Here is a 16,454-nt window from a genome sequence, read left to right as displayed (position 1 = left end):
TGAGCGCAGGTGGTGACCTCAGGGTCCTGAATCCAACCCTGCGTCATCATCGTCATCGTCGGACTCCTTCCCACTGCCTTTCCCTCTGCTCGTGTTCTCTCTGTCTCTCTCAAAAAAATAAATAAAATCTTAAGAATAAGTAAATATTAATAAGTTATTAAACATTTAAACTTTAAGGAGCAATACACAAGACTAAATGACTCATGTGTGGAATGTCTATGTCATCAGGGCAAAATAAAAATATTTTGGATTTTAATGTAACCACACTATTTGTTAAATACAAATGTTCCATTTAATTGTTATGTTCAAATGTCTTGGTTCCGTTTATACTAAAATTTATGTAAGTAGCAAGTTGTTCATAGTATCTGCTGTGACAGAACTATATATCACTTAGGTTCACCTTTCTCCCGTGGTTAGAAATATGCTTTGCCTGCAAATGCAAGTAACAGCTGACATCCCCAGGAATTTCACTTTAGCACCAAGTCTCCTCTGAATATACATATTCTTTTTACCTCACACTAGGTCAACGTATTCCCTAAAATATTGAGTTGCCTTTGCTTCACTTTCTGTGATAAAATAGTTGAGATTAGTTTTTCTTGGCTCAATTAATATGGCATGTGGTCTCTGGACTCTGTAACTCATTGGTCATGCGAAAGACGACTCTTGCTCCTGCAGCCGTATTGATCCACGTGGCCCTTTTGGTTAGGAGTAAAGCCTCTTTAATTACTTTGGCTGACTTTCATTTTTTACAAAGTCTTAGGCACATTAGCTATCATGCTGTAGTGTTCTCATTTGTCTTAAATTTAGATGCGCCTTGGTCTCCTGAGATTGATTGACTGTCTATATTCTTGGGAAACCACCGCCTACCCCAGCCTACACTAGCTCTGTTTAACTTAGAAATCTGAAAGAGCTATCTCTCATCTTATCCCAGGGCTTGATAACCTCTTCCTTTTCCTTCACCAGAGGTGTTTTGACCTTTAATTAAAAGGAAAATTTGTTGTCTTCCTTTCAGAAGACAGCAAATAATGAACTCATTAAAATGAGGTTAGTGTTCAGGCCTTAGAGCAATAAGAGTTGAAGTCTCATTAGCAGCTAACAATGCAGAACACAGCACATAAATAAACCTAATATGGTACAGCCAAATGCCTCCGTGCATTAAATTTGAGCAGAATCAAATGTTTACCGTCAATGATGTCTAGGGCATGAAGTTTTAATGCACTTAATAAAGGAAAGCAAATTGCTTCCTATTAGCCATGAAATGTTACCACAGAAAAGGCCCCCAAAAATGTTTTATGTAAATGTGGGATATGTTAGTAATTAACAAAGAAATGTAGAAAAATATCTGCCTTGCTTAATAGATGCAGCAATTAGGAAGAATAAAGATGACAAAAATCTCTAAAGGTAATTCTAGAGATTAATGTAAAACAATGCAGAATGTAAGAGTAAGATATTTTTTTAGAGACTTTATCTCATATGTGACCTAAGGTGAGAGATATTTGCAATGTCATACCAGACTCAGTTAATAAAATGAAACTTCCCTGTAGCTGATTAAATATCTTCTGGGAAGGAGATTCCTTAAGAACATATTTTAAAGAGTTACTATATTTCATTTACAGAAGCAGGAAGACTTTGTTTCAACAAATTCTAATGTTTGGTAAGTTATTTTATAATGCTAAATGATCCATAGTTAGTGAAATAATAATTAGGAGTTTTATTTCAACATTCAGTGAATGGGCTAAAAGCATAAATTCTTTATAATATCTAATATATGGACCATAATGTTTACATAAAAAGATTGGTAATGATATGTTCTTTATTCCCTATGTTTCATATTCCTTCAGTAGGGTTAGATAGTTGTTTCTCTGTTACATTTCCTTTGCATTTAACACATATATAATAGAGTTCTTAAACTAAGAATTGTTAGAGCATGGGGTGCCTGGGTGGCTCAGTCGTTAAGCCTCTGCTTTCGGCTCAGGTCATGATCCCAGAGTCCTGGGATAGAGACCTGCATTGCTCTCCCTGCTCAGCAGGAAGCCTGCTTCTCCCTCTTCCATTCCCCCTGCTTGGCTTCCCTCTCTCGTTGTGTCTCTCCCTGTCAAATAAATAAACACGCATCTCTCTCTGTCAAATGAATAAATAAAATCCTTTTTAAAATTTAAAAAAAATAAAAATTGTTAGAGCAGTATTTTCACCCAATAATTTGTTCCATAATTTTTTTCCCCTCTAAAGTATTTGAAAAAACTTACCATCATTCCACACTTCTTGAGCTCTCATGAAAACCCAGCAAGAAAACATATTGTTTGGGCCAAAAATTTTAGTGGGTCAGGGACACCCACTTTATATAGGTGAAGCCTACTTACTCTGAGAGTTGAATGATACTGGGTAAATGATACTCTGGGAATTTTGAGGAGATACTTCACTTTTGGAGAATAATTGCTAATTTTCAATGTTCATCTAATAGCCCAAATCTGAACAAATCCACTAGTCATTAAACTCTGCGTCCAATTCTTTCACAACTTGCATTCAATTCATCATTTGATAGAGTCCCAGAACCTTTATCTTCAAACTACAAACCAAACCTGACCATTTTCCTCCTATTTCACCATCCACTTCAAGATACTCCTTTCTCAATGAGGGTAGTTTTTCTCTCTCTTCTAAATGCTTCCATCCCTCTTCCATCTTTGTCTTCCCTTTACTTGGCCAACTCTTCATGCATTGGCCAAAGATTCAAAGTATGATGAGCACTATATCTTCTGCTTAAAACTCTCCAGTGGCTTGCCAATATGCTCTTCTTATTGTACCATTATATTATTTGTTTACTGTATGTTTTACCCATGTGAAGATATACTCCTAGAGAAAGTACTTTGGTTTGCTCAAAGCTAAGCTGATTCTTTAATACATAGAATAGCTGGAATATATTGGCTACTCAAATATATTTTTAAATTTTTATTTATTTATTTGACAGACAGAGGTCACAAGCAGGCAGAGAGGCAGGCAGAGAGAGAGGAAGGGAAGCAGGCTCCCCACTGAGCAGAGAGCCCGATGGGGGGCTCCATCCCAGGACCCTGAGATCATGACCTGAGCCTAAGGCAGAGGCTTTAACCCACTGAGCCACCCAGGTGCCCCTCAAATATTTTTTGAATGAGTAAATAAAGTAACATATTTCATTTATTTGAGAATCTGAAAATTACAGCAAAATCATTAAAAATATATGAAATGTGTGTAAGGGCAGCCACAGAACTCTATAGGATAAAATTTACATAGAAAATATTTTGAATATTGCCTTCTTTCATTGGGAAATGACAACTGTTCTGGAAAATGTTACCATTAATACATTTTTATTTTGTTGTTCTCCTTCATGAGTATCTCACTAGTTTCTCTCATCTACAGGAAAGAAGAGTTGGTAGACTATCAGATGATGTCAAACCTGTTTTGTTATGAATGTGAATTATAATTAGGCTTTAAATAGAATTGAGCTTGAGGAGGTGACAGCTAAATCTCAGAAGAGCTTTTTTTAAATTTTTGAAACCCTTAAGTCTTTGTCAGAGGGATAGATTTTTTAGGAAATGATTTGCCTACTAAGTACAGGAAAAGCCCACCTTGAAATACTACCTATAGCATAAGTTTTAATATTTTTGGTAATGATTTCTATAACCAAATCAAGGTTCTGTATAGATAATGACATAAGTCTTCATATTTACAATAAAACCTAAAAATTTATAGATACATAGATGTATCTCTACATTCTTAGCTGTGTAATGAGAAGATTCTATTGCACCTGAGCTTAAAAAACAAATAAGCTTTGATGCTTCAAATATATATACATTGACTCATGATTTGATATTTAGACTTTGGAAATTATTTTTATGAGACACATTTAAAGATATATGTATCTGAATATGTGTTTGCAAAATGTTCAACTATGTATCATATGAAAAATTTTCAAATGTATATAAAGTTGATCATGAAATTGTAAAAAAAAAAAGGGGAGATTTGTTGAGATAAAGTAAGGTAGCATTAAAATTAAACATAGAAACATTTTCACATGCAGGCTACAAATATGTATACATAACATATTTATATAATTTTATTTATATAAATATATTTACTTATATATATAATTTTAAAATGTGCACAATATATTAACAGAGCCTAGGGCCTAGGAGACTACTTGGGAGGTAGAAGTGGCTCAGTAAATGCTTGCTGGAATTTAGTTCCTTATGGTGACAAAGTTTTTGATGCTTACTTACAGTGAATTTGGTAACTACAAGTAGTTGTGTTTATTTGCAACTATAGTTTTCTCATTTTACCTGTTAAACTCATATTTGTTAAATACTGACTTTATTCTGTTACAATGTTTAAATGAAAATTCTATCATCAATAATACTTTTTTTTTCCAAGTCATCAAGGGAGTGTTCTTGATTTTTTAATTTGACAGTCCTATCCTTTTATCCAAATATGTCAATATTCTAATACAAAGATACTTTTAAAGTATAAGCAGTTAAGTTACTATGCACCATATTAATAGAGTAAACACTGATAATAATGATTTTGCTATTAGGTATAGCCTGTTTGTTCATCTATTAACCCCAAAATGTAATTATTAACACATATCCTTTATATTCAGATATAAAATTAATATATTCATTGTGGGACACAAAGCATATATTTATCAGCATGCCACATATCCTAACATGCATAACATGTGTTATGCAATGCATCAGTACCCGACAAAGTCAAGGACTTAAATTCGTTCAAATCGATTGTAGCATATCAGTTGAATCATTACTGCACACAACTATTTTCACCATTATCAACCTTTCTTATTTACTATTGCTTGCTCTGCCCTGATGGTAACTGTAGTTTCACAGAATTCAATCTATGAATATAGCAAAGTTTTCATTCTTTTAAATTATTAACAGAGAGACAGTAAAGTTATTTTACAGTAAAGTTAAAATGTATGGTTTATAATTTCAAGTCTGGTCTAAATGAAATTAAAAGCTTGGCCACTGAAAAGGTCATAGAGACTTTAACCTCATATCCACTTATATTTAGGGTAAAGAGAAATTATGACTGAAACCACATAGAAGAAGGGAAGAAGTATACCTCTCCTAAGAAAAAGCAGATAAAAACTTGCAGATACCCTCAGGTACTCTCAGTAATGTATCTCTTGTTCTTGTGAGACAAGAATGACGGAAATTGACAATTTTCTTTTCTTTTTAATATTGAATAAAAGGGCGATGGACATAAAATTTGAAATTAAAGTCCTGAATACTGGGGCGCCTGGGTGGCTCAGTGGGTTAAAGCCTCTGCCTTCGGCTCAGGTCATGATCCCGGGATCCTGGGATCGAGCCCCGCATCGGGCTCTCTGCTCGGCAGGGAGCCTGCCTCCTCCTCTCTCTCTGCCTGCCTCTCTGCCTACCAGTGATCTCTGTCTGTCAAATAAATAAATAAAATCTTTAAAAAAAAAAAAAAAGTCCTGAATACTTACCATCTACAGAATTCCCCTTCTATGGTTTCAGGACATTTTAGTAGAATTATTATAGGACCAACATGGCTGCCAAAGCTATGCCAAGAATCTCTGAAGTCTGTCTTCAAGACTAAAAATCTGACATGGAGTTCGGTGTTTCCAAGGTGCATTGACAACAGAAAGGGGAGTTGTATAAAACTGGAAATAGAAAGTATACTTTTTTGCACTCAGGAAACATTGTGGAATTGTTATAACACAATATTTAATCAACTAATTATATAATAAAGCTACTAAGTGAATATCTCAGCAATGAAGAGATTCCTAACTAGTATGTGAGTAGGAAGTATTGCTAGAGATGAAATTAGAAAAGTCAATTACAATATCACCCAACAATCATCAAGTACCTGTGTTGCATGAGTATTGATGTAAGCCCACCCTGGACTCAAACTGAGTGAAAAGAGGGTAAGGAATGAGAAATGAAGACTATAGCCATGAGCAAAGGCAGAAGCAGGAGTCCTAAAAAACAATGTCAATATTTGAACTTGATAAAGGAGATAGCTTCTTTATGAAGGAGACTTTCATTTCTTTAAGACTTAAAAAATAGGCACCTGGGTGGCTAAGTGGGTTAAAGCCTCTGTTTTCAGCTCAGGTCATGATCCCAGGGTCCTGGGTTCGAGCCCTGCATCGGGCTGACTGCTCAGTGGGGAGCCTGCTTCCCCTCCTCTCTCTCTGCCTGACTTTCTGCCTACTTGTGATCTCAGTCTGTCAAATAAATAAATAAAATCTTTAAAAAAAAAAAAAAGACTTAAAAATAAAATGAGAACTGAGAGATTTTTTCAATCTTTTAATTAAGTATTTTTGTTAATGAAGCAACTTGAGATTTGTCTTTAATAATTTCTCAAATAAGAATAAGATGCTCCAAGAAGTAACATCATATTTATCAAAAGTGTAATTGTTATTTCTAATTTTTTTCCACAATTTTGTAATATTAAAAAACGGATCTGAAGTTCTTTAGAGATATCCTGTAGAAATGGAAAATACTTCTTTCTTAAAAATACTTCTTTCTTGGGCGCCTGGGTGGCTCAGTGGGTTAAGCCGCTGCCTTCGGCTCAGGTCATGATCTCGGGGTCCCAGGATCGAGTCCCGCATCTGGCTCTCTGCTCAGCAGGGAGCCTGCTTCCTCCTCTCTCTCTCTGCCTACTTGTCATCTCTGTCTGTCAAATAAATAAATAAAATCTTTAAAAAAAATACTTCTTTCTTTAGATCACTTAGAAAAAACTAGGTCATTACATGTTTAATGTAATGACTGTAAACATGTAAACATTACATGTTTAATGTAATGATCCCAGGGTCCTGGGATCAAGACCCGCATCAGGCTCTCTGCTCAGCAGACAGCCTGCTCTCTCTGCTTGCCTCTCTGCCTACTTGTGATCTCTGCCTGTCAAATAAATAAATGAAATCTTAAAAAAATGAAAAATAAATAAAAATGCACCAGAGAATCACATTTTATATAAAATCACAACTATTCTATCCTGCAACTTGCATTGGATACCAAGCAGGAATCCAGGAAATACTTCTACTTCTAAGGGATTAGCCATCCACTTAAAATTTTTCCCTAAAAAAAAAAAATTTTCCCTAAAATATATGTATCAGATTTGGGCAAATGGAAGTGGGTGGTGCTGGCTAATAGTTCAGAGAAAAAGCTAAGCTAAAGTAAATCATATACAAATTTTTTCCTGCTAAAGAGGTCAGTATGTTAGTTTGAATTAAGAACCTCCCAAGAGGGGTATAATATAGTGTTACCCAAACATTTTGAACATGGAATGATTTTTCATAGAATTGTTAAATTTCACAGACCTAGTGAACCATGGATCATGGTTTGGAAAATACTCCTCTGTAATTGGGAACCCTGTTTCCCTGGTTATCCCCTCATATGGTAAAATAATCCATGCCCAAACTCCCACACTCCAGAGACCCCAAGGCAACTCTGAAGAGGGTTATTCTATCTGTGTTCTAGAGCCGCCACAGCAGTACACTGCACTTCCATCAAGCTGGCTCCCCAGCATAGGAGTCAGGATCCTGCAGAGTGATTCAGGTTACATTTTAAAGTTCCAACCTAACACACATAGAATTTAAACCAATTCAGTGCAGACTTTAAGTGAAAATCCCTGGAAATATGTTTAATCATCAACTACTTTCTGCCCACACTCACCCAAGGAAGGTTTGACTTTGTTATTTTGCTTGTGTTGTTCATACATGTGTACATTTCTCCCGGCTGTCTCATTCCTGATTATTCCTGAAGCCATCTCTTAGTCATTGAGTTTACAATGACCAGTTTCATCCCACATCCCCAAAGAAGTCCTAATATAAGATAGTTCTATCTCAATATCACTCTACCATCTACTTAAATACTTTAGCTTAGGGAAAACAGTCATTAAAAGCATAAAAGGCTTTAAAGAAAACCATGAATAAACCATGAACTCTGGAGTTAAATTTTTATCTTTTTATAACTCAAAAAATTTGTAGGCCATGATAGAGACTTGGAGCAAAGCCTACAGGAAAAGGAAATTAAAGAATATAATTAAAGACCAAGCTTGGAGGAAAAAACTTTTAAAGTAGAATGCCAGTGGTTCAAATAATAAATGAATAAATTTATCACTTGAGTATAATTTATACATAATGTGGGGTACCTAGGTGGCTCAGGTGGCTAAGCGACTACCTTTGGCCCTGGTCATGATCCCAGGGTCCTGGGGTAGAGACCCGCATTGGGCTCCCTGTTCTGGGATAATATGCTTCTCCTTCTGCTCCTCCCCCTCCTCCCGACTCATGCTCTCTCTCTCTCTCTCCCCCTATCTCTCTCTCTCGCTCTCAAATAAATAAATAAATAAAATCTTTTAAAAATTTATATATAAATGAATAAAACTATTTGTACAAATGTATAAATTATCTGAAGGGCCTTATACTTCATATTTGATTCAAACGTATTTAATTCAAAATTCCAGTGAATTAGGTAGAACATGGAAATCATCAAAACAGAACAGAAACCACTCATTGTTTGAGATGATCTACATGGACTGAAAATGAGAGTACAGTTGAAGAAAATTTGGGACTTATAAGAACTGGGCAGTATTTTACGTTGTTTAAGGAAATTTTCTGATCCCAGGAAGAATACCAGACTGCTAACCAGAAAGCAGAAGTCAAAGTTCATCTCACATACTTTCAGAATGAACTGAAGTAAGAATGGTTTAGAATTCTGTGAACACGAAGCTGCCCAGGAAACTTTGAAGTAACAAACTTTAGGACACACAAAAAAATCCATTCACACCCAGGAAGGAATCAAAGTCACATGGACTGTTTTGCTGATGCAATAAAATAAAATTTACAGCACTGTAAATGCATTTCAAATTTAATGATTTATATAACCTTCATTGTGTTCTTTGATAATCAAGCAGAAAATGCAAACTCTTCACATACGTGACACGAGTTAATATTATTTTACAAGGTCAAACCAACTTTCAAATTGTCTCTTCTCTTTGCCAGTATTTTAATTAGCATCAGTGTTTAACCTTCCAGTATGCAAAAATCACTCCTTATGCTATGAGACTATTCCCGTTACCAATACATACATTCCTTATGCAGTTAGTTCCTAAAGCTTGCCCTCCAATTATGGATAACAAAGGTTTAAAAGCAATGATGCTCTAGAACTTTAAGCTCCATCTTTCCTGTTAGGAGTGTTCTAGAAGTTTCAACAACACAGCCAGCCTGTTGTGAGAATGTTTAGTGTAGCAGTGCCAGTATTGATTTTTCCCTCAAAACCTTTCCCAACTCTCCCCCCAACTCATTGAATGTCAGAAATCTGAAGCATTAATGAAATTACACTCCACTTCACTTCCCACAGCAGCCCATCAACAATTACACTCCCATCCGTCCATCTGTCTGTCCGACCATCCTTCCTTCTTTCCTTCCTTCCTTCCTTCCTTCCTTCCTTCCTTCCATTCCCAGTACTCTCAGTATGAAGCCATGCCTTTATTTTGTGCTTATTGGAACTACTGCAAAAGCCTCCTCAATGACTTTCCGAGGTTGTTCCAGTTTTCCTGCAATACCTTCTCAGCAAGTAGCCAAAGGAATCAATTTAGAATGTAAAAATCCTGTCTTATGTGAGATGAAGTAGAGTGTGGTATTTTAAGATACCAGGGTTATTCCTGACATTGGGCCTTGTTCTTACTACCCTTTTTGCCCAGAGCACACTCCTCCAGAGCCGAGTTGGGCATGACTGGCCTCGTATTTTTCATGGCTCAACTAAATTGTCACTTTTTCAGAAAGGCTGTATAGAGCATGGTGCCCGTCCTGTTGAAATGTAGGGACTCTGTGTTAGTTTTAATAATAGCATATACTATAACACTATTTCTGCACCACTAATTACAATTTGCAATTAAATAATTATGATTGATTTTCCATGTGTATCATCTGTACGTCTAAACAGAACCTAAGTTCCACAAGAACAAGATTATTGGTTTTGCTTGTCAGAATTTTCCAACTTCAGCTCCATAAACTTATGTAGCTTATTTAGTTTCTCTGTGCCTTTTAGTCCTTATTTGTAAAGCAGGGTTGGTTAGGGGATCATATGGAGATTTAAAGAGATAATTCAAACCGAGTGTTTTTCAGAGTACCTAACACACAGTAAAGGCTTGATTATTATTAGCATTCTTTCCTGTGTCCTTAGTACCTAGAAGAGTGCCTGAAACATAGCAGGTGTTCAGTTAATATTGTTTCAATGGATGGATGAATTAATAATGGCACAAGGAGGAAGAGAGCCCAGAGGGTAAGTCTCAGATCGCTGGTTTCCTGGAGACTTAGGTGAGACTGGGAGTTGGGAGTGCAACACTTAAGTGATGGGTGGAAAGATGAGAGGGCAATTGCTGTGAAATGCAGTGGTGTTTTTCTACTCAGCAAGCTGTTCTTCAAATTGAGTATGATTTCATCAGAAGGATCCCCAAAACCTTCTCCCCACAAAAGGCCTCCAGATTTCTTCAGTATTATTATTACACACATTCATTCATTCTTCCTTAGTTACCGCATTCATTCCACAATCATAGACAAACTTCAGTGTGAAACACTGTGGAAGACTTTGTGTATTTGTGTGAAAAATTTTTTTCAATGTGTAAATTATATCAGACAGTTTCCTCTTTGAGTGGCAGTAAGGCTTTATTTTCACAAAGAGAGGGAGACGGAAGCCTGGGTGTCTCAGTTGGTTATGTGTCTACCTTTAGCTCAGGTCATAATCCCAGGGTCCTGGGTTCGAGTCCCGTACTCAGCTCCCTTCTCAGCAGGGAGCCTGTTTCTCCCTCTGCCTGCAGCTCCCCCTGCTTGTGTGTGTGCTCTCTCTCTCTCTCTCTCTCTTTAGGAAATAAATAAATAAAACCCTTAGAAAAAAGAGAGAGAGAATAAATAGGTTTCTGAAGGAGTGTGGATTGCTTCTAAGGGGAAGGAGATGAACAAGAAGGAAGGCAGAGACTACCAAAAGCAAACTTCAAAAGCTTCATACTTTCGCCCTCAATCAGCCTCAGTCATCTTCACTTGTACATCAGTAAATAGTGTGTCCAAAAGTTCATGGAATCCTGAGTCATTTCATCCTGGATGGCTACACAAACTTACTATAGTGGGACCTGAAGCTGTTAAGGTTGGACCAAGTGTTAAGGCAAACATGCTCAATTTTGGCCTCTCCTTGTGTTATCTAGGTAGGCCATTTAAACTTTCCATGAAAGAATTTTATCCACTTGGACAGTAAGTATAAAGATAACCTCTTCTGGTTCCTACCTCGAGATTAAATAAGATACTGTTTTTATGAGTTACTATATATATGTTTTAAAAAACTGTACAAAACAGTTAAAAGAACAAAAACCGGGGTGCCTGGGTAGCTCAGTGGGTTGGGCCTCAGCCTTCAGCTCAGGTCATGATCTTGGGGTCCTGAAATCAAGCCCCACATGGGGCTCCCTGCTCAGTGAGGGGCCTGCTTCCCCCTCTCTCTCTGCCTACTTGCAATCTCTGTCTGTCAAACAAATAAAATAAAATCTTAAAAAAAAAAAAAGAAAAGAACAAAATCTATCACCCTTATGTATTTGGTTTGAAATTTTAAAAGTATAAGGCTATATCAATATATGTAGATGGTCATGCCTTACAAATTACGTATATTTAGGGAAAGGGTTAGCCGTATATTAAACTACCTAAATATCAGAGTGGATTAAGACTTACACAACATAATTTGAAATTAGTCTAAATAATGCATTAACTTAATATTTCCATAAGTTCCTTGATGTTTTAATCTTCAATTTGAAGCTACAAGAAAAATTCAGAAACACATATACTAAAATTATGGTTTCCTAGGTTCCATTTTTTTATAATCTAATTCAGAATTCCCAGAGCATGGGTCTGGAGAAAGTTATCTTATAAACATTCCGGAAATTCATTTCTTTTTTTTTTTTTTTAAGATTTTATTTATTTGACAGATAGAGATTACAAGTAGGCAGAGAGGCAGGCAGAGGGAGAGGGGAAAGGGGAAGCAGGCTCCCTGCTGAGCAGAGAGCCTGATGTGGGGCTCGATCCCAGGACCCTGGGATCATGACCCGAGCCCAAGGCAGAGGCTTTAACCCACTGAGCCACCCAGGCGCCCCCGGCAATTCATTTCTTATGGGTAACTTGGAAACAATTGCTTTTGACCATTTTTAGAACCAACTGGGGTCTATGATAAAATACACAAGACTGGACCCTATCATGTAACACTAAATCAATAACTCTTCAAGTGGGTCCCCAGAATCCACAATATTAGCAGTCTCTTTTAAAAATTTTTATGCAAAATAAAGCTTGAGAACTATTTCTTTAACATTTTGCAATAGGGTAAGTTGGAATTGCTTTATTAAATACTAAGGAACTCATTATGAGAACATTAAGTGAATGCAAGCAATATTTATTAAAAGAATGAATTATTGATTTTTCTTGTTATATATGTTTATTCTCTTTAATATCTAATCAGGTAACTTAGTAAGTTCTTCCTAAATAATGCAAGGGAAAACTTCAAAGCTGTTTATATTTTTTATGATGTGAACTATTAAAGAAATAACTGAGGTTTAGTGTACAAACATTAAATATATTTCATTTTACATTTATGTTCAAAAGTTAATCAAACTTCCTCACAAAATAGTCAGATAAAAAAAGCACATCTATAGAGACATGCTATTTCCTAAGTTTGACAATTTGATTTTTATCTCTGAGACATATTACTTTTACTTTATAAACAAGTTTTTCTAAAATAACTTTTTCATTATATTTCATTTATTCATAATTTTATATTTGTATTTTTTCTTGTCTAACATTTCTTCTGAAAATTTTCCTATATTTCTATTCTTTATTTTTTTCTACATTTCTTTTTTAATTTTGGTGCTTTAACACTTTCTTCTTTTACCCTTATTTCTGATTTTTATTTTTAAAATTAGACCTCTTTTGGGCGCCTGGGTGGCTCAGTGGGTTAGGCCGCTGCCTTCGGCTCAGGTCATGATCTCAGGATCCTGGAATCGAGTCCCGCATTGGGCTCTCTGCTCAGGAGGGAGCCTGCTTCCCTCTCTCTCTCTGTCTGCCTCTCTGTCTACTTGTGGTTTCTCTCTGTCAAATAAATAAATAAAATCTTTAAAAAAAAAAAAATTAGACCTCTTTTGTTACTCATTATTATTTGTGTCTCTCTTCTTTTATCATTGAAAGACCATGGAAATTTTCTTTCCCTGAATTTTGGAAATCAAAGAACATTTTTTATACTGAAGTAGACAGGATTGGAGGCTTTTAGGATTTGCTTTTTTAATCCATTTATTTTGTTTTGTTTTTACTTACAGCAATTGTCATTTTTACTCCCACATTAATCAAGATTACATGTTGGGAGAATATGACTAGAGAACTCTATTTCTTTCAACAATGGAAGAGTCTGTCAAATTCTTCATAGAGTTAATTAGCACTGGTGGAAAAATATTCATCTGTCCTCAATTTTGTGAGCTTGTCTTGCCAGGCAATCTATAATATAAGATTATAAAACATCATGATATAAATGTGCTGGTGAAATATAGCCTCCTATTCGTAGTATTCTGATATCATTTAATGATATGGTCTATGAACCATGTTTATTATTTTACCATCAGTAATATATTACTAATATAAATAAATGAAATTAACTCTATTGAAAGCCTTTCACATATACAAAAAATTTATCTGGCAATATAGAATATATAAAAATAAGTAGGGTTTGATTGACCTGGAGGCACTTATAAATGAGGGGAGCAGCTGGAGACTATCTAGGCAAAGGGTACAGAGAGAGGAAAGCTGTGGAAAAATGTAAGCATTGGGGATAGACCAGAGGACAACGTGATTTGGGGGAATAGCAATCTTTGTAGTTTAATCAGAAATGAGGACGTAAGGCACCTGGGTGGCTCATTGGGTTAAGCCTCTGCCTTCGGCTCAGGTCATGATCTCAGGGTCCTGGAATCGAGCCCCACCTCAGGCTCTCTGCTCACCAGGCTCTCTCTCTGCCTGCCTCTCGGCCTACTTGTGACCTTTCTCTCTCTCTCTCTGTGTGTGTCAAATAAATAAATAAAATCTTTAAAAATAAATAAAGTGTACACTTCAGTGACATTAAAAAAAAAAGAAAGAAAAAAATGAGGAGGCACCAAGAATACCTAGTTGGTTGGGAGAGAATGACCTATTGAGTGCTCATTAACAGCATTTTTGAGTTCCTACTGTGTGCCAGGCACTTAGCTATGCACTTTGTATGCCTTATGCAATGTAATCCTCACAATAATAGTGTGAAACAGATGTTAAGCATTATCCCATTTACAGATAAAGGAAAGGATTAGAGAAGTGAAATGACCGACAAGGCTCTCATTAATTGAAAGGCCTCCCTGACCCCAAGGGTTAAGTGCATTTACTGCCTTCGGGGTGTTAGCATTTTTGCAGAATTTTAGCATTTGTAAGGCAGAGCAGAGGAAGGTAAAACTTAAAGGTGGGAATAGGTTAGCAGACCACAGTGTTTTAAAAGCCCAAGAAAAAAACAATGAGAGAATTCTAAAGTGGTGGCAAGTTGATTGTGGAAAAAACAGATTGATGTTTGATTGTCCCTAAGAAAACATCAAAAGTGTGAGCCCACACCCTCAGTATAAATTAAAATCCTTTACTGTGTCTCTCACAGCATGCCCTAGATTTCTTTTGTAGAACTTACCATGAGTTGTAATTACACATTTGTTTGACTGTCTATTTAAAATCTCTCTCCCTTTCTACCCATTGAGGTCCTAGGTTAAAGGGACTATGCTTGTTACACCCAACACTACACAACTACAATACATATTTAGGAAATTTAAGAATGGATAGCGGAGATATAAATGCAGAACAATAACTTCAAGAACTCAGAGCTAGAGAATTGGAGGGGGGTTGGAGTGATAAGGAATACTGGGGAAGGGAGAAATGTTTTTAATGAACTCTTTCAAGATATAGAGTCCCAAGGATTGTTCATTAAATAAAATGAGAAACCCGGGGGGGGGGGGCAAACTAAGATAAAATGATGTGTGATGTTTTCTATTTAAAACTGTATTCCACCAGAGTTACCAATATGCCCAGCTAATACAATAGGCTTTATTTTTAACTCCAACCTCTTTTTAACATTTACTTTGTTCTTTTTTTTTTTTTTAAAGATTTTATTTATTTACTTGACAGAGAGAGATCACAAGTAGGCAGAGAGGCAGGCAGAGAGAGAGGAGGAAGCAGGCTCCCGGCTGAGCAGAGAGCCTGATGCGGGGGCTCGATCCCAGGACCCTGGGACCATGACCTGAGCCGAAGGCAGAGGCTTTAACCCACTGAGCCACCCAGGCGCCCCTACTTTGTTCTTTTTGAGAACTTTAAAAATATATTTTATACCACTGAGTTAAACCAATCGATCTGTTTTTTCCCTTTTTCTATTCAATTCATAATATGTAAGATTGGTCAAGATTACACTGAAATAACTAAATGTAACCTTGGATATCCACTGATTATATAGTCACCAACATCTTCATTATTCTCTTTTCTTTTATTTAATTAAACTAATTTGCAAGAGTTCTCTTAATTCTGGGAGAGTAAGTAGTTCTGCAAATTTTTAAAGCAAATGCATAGCCACTGTGACTAATATTCAAAAAATTGTCTTAATTTCTGACTCTTTATTCACCTTAACATATGGTTAGCAAAAAGCAAAAATATTCACCTTAACATATGGTTAGCAGTGAGCAAAAATAGTTTGAAATGAGTTTCTCATTTTCATCAGAACAAAGTAAGTCCCTTTTACATATCTATTTAAAAACAGGAAATGCGTTCTGAGTCAATAAGTAAACCAAAAAGCCAAGGATCTGAGAGTTCTGAATTATGCTACATAAGAATAATTGCAGTTGAAGGATTGGCAGAAAATTTACTGGACTAAGTCTGATTCAAAGATTACTATCTGTCGGTTCTTATCCTGTTGACAAATAAGAAATTAATGTAAAATTAGATGCATTATAAAAAAAATAATTCCATTTATTCTTCTCCTAAATGAAACAAGATGGGATTGGGAGGGAGACAAACCATAAGAGACTCTTAATCTCACAAAACAAACTGAGGGTTGCAGGGGGAGGGGGGTTGGAAGAAGGGGGGTGGGGTTATGGACATTGGGGAGAGTATGTGCTATGGTGAGTACTGTGAAGTGTGTAAACCTGGCGATTCACAGACCTGTACCCCTGGGGATAAAAATATATGTTTATAAAAAATTAAAAATTAAAAAAATAATAATAATAATTCCAAATACAGAAAATAGGGACATTTTGCCACAGTTGGAAATTTTTCTTTATGTAATTGTTTATCTATTTCCTATCTGTGCTTGACTTGTTCATGTCTCAACATTTGCAATCAACACCCTTTAAACTATTCATTTCTCTTTAGTTTGTGT

The 16,454-nt window shown here is 36.0% G+C and overlaps 1 protein-coding gene across 1 annotated transcript in view; it reads left to right on the top strand.

Annotated features, from left to right (window-relative positions):
- Positions 1-16,454, top strand: part of LOC116584628 (bifunctional heparan sulfate N-deacetylase/N-sulfotransferase 4) — a 275,093-nt gene that overhangs the window by 126,042 nt on the left and 132,597 nt on the right. The window lies entirely within an intron of this gene.

The sequence above is a fragment of the Mustela erminea genome, chromosome 2 (genome assembly GCF_009829155.1).
Source record: "Mustela erminea isolate mMusErm1 chromosome 2, mMusErm1.Pri, whole genome shotgun sequence".
In the NCBI taxonomy this organism is placed as follows: Eukaryota; Metazoa; Chordata; class Mammalia; order Carnivora; family Mustelidae; genus Mustela; species Mustela erminea.
Note: the sequence above shows the minus strand (reverse complement) of the source record. Positions and strands in the feature narration are given on the sequence as shown.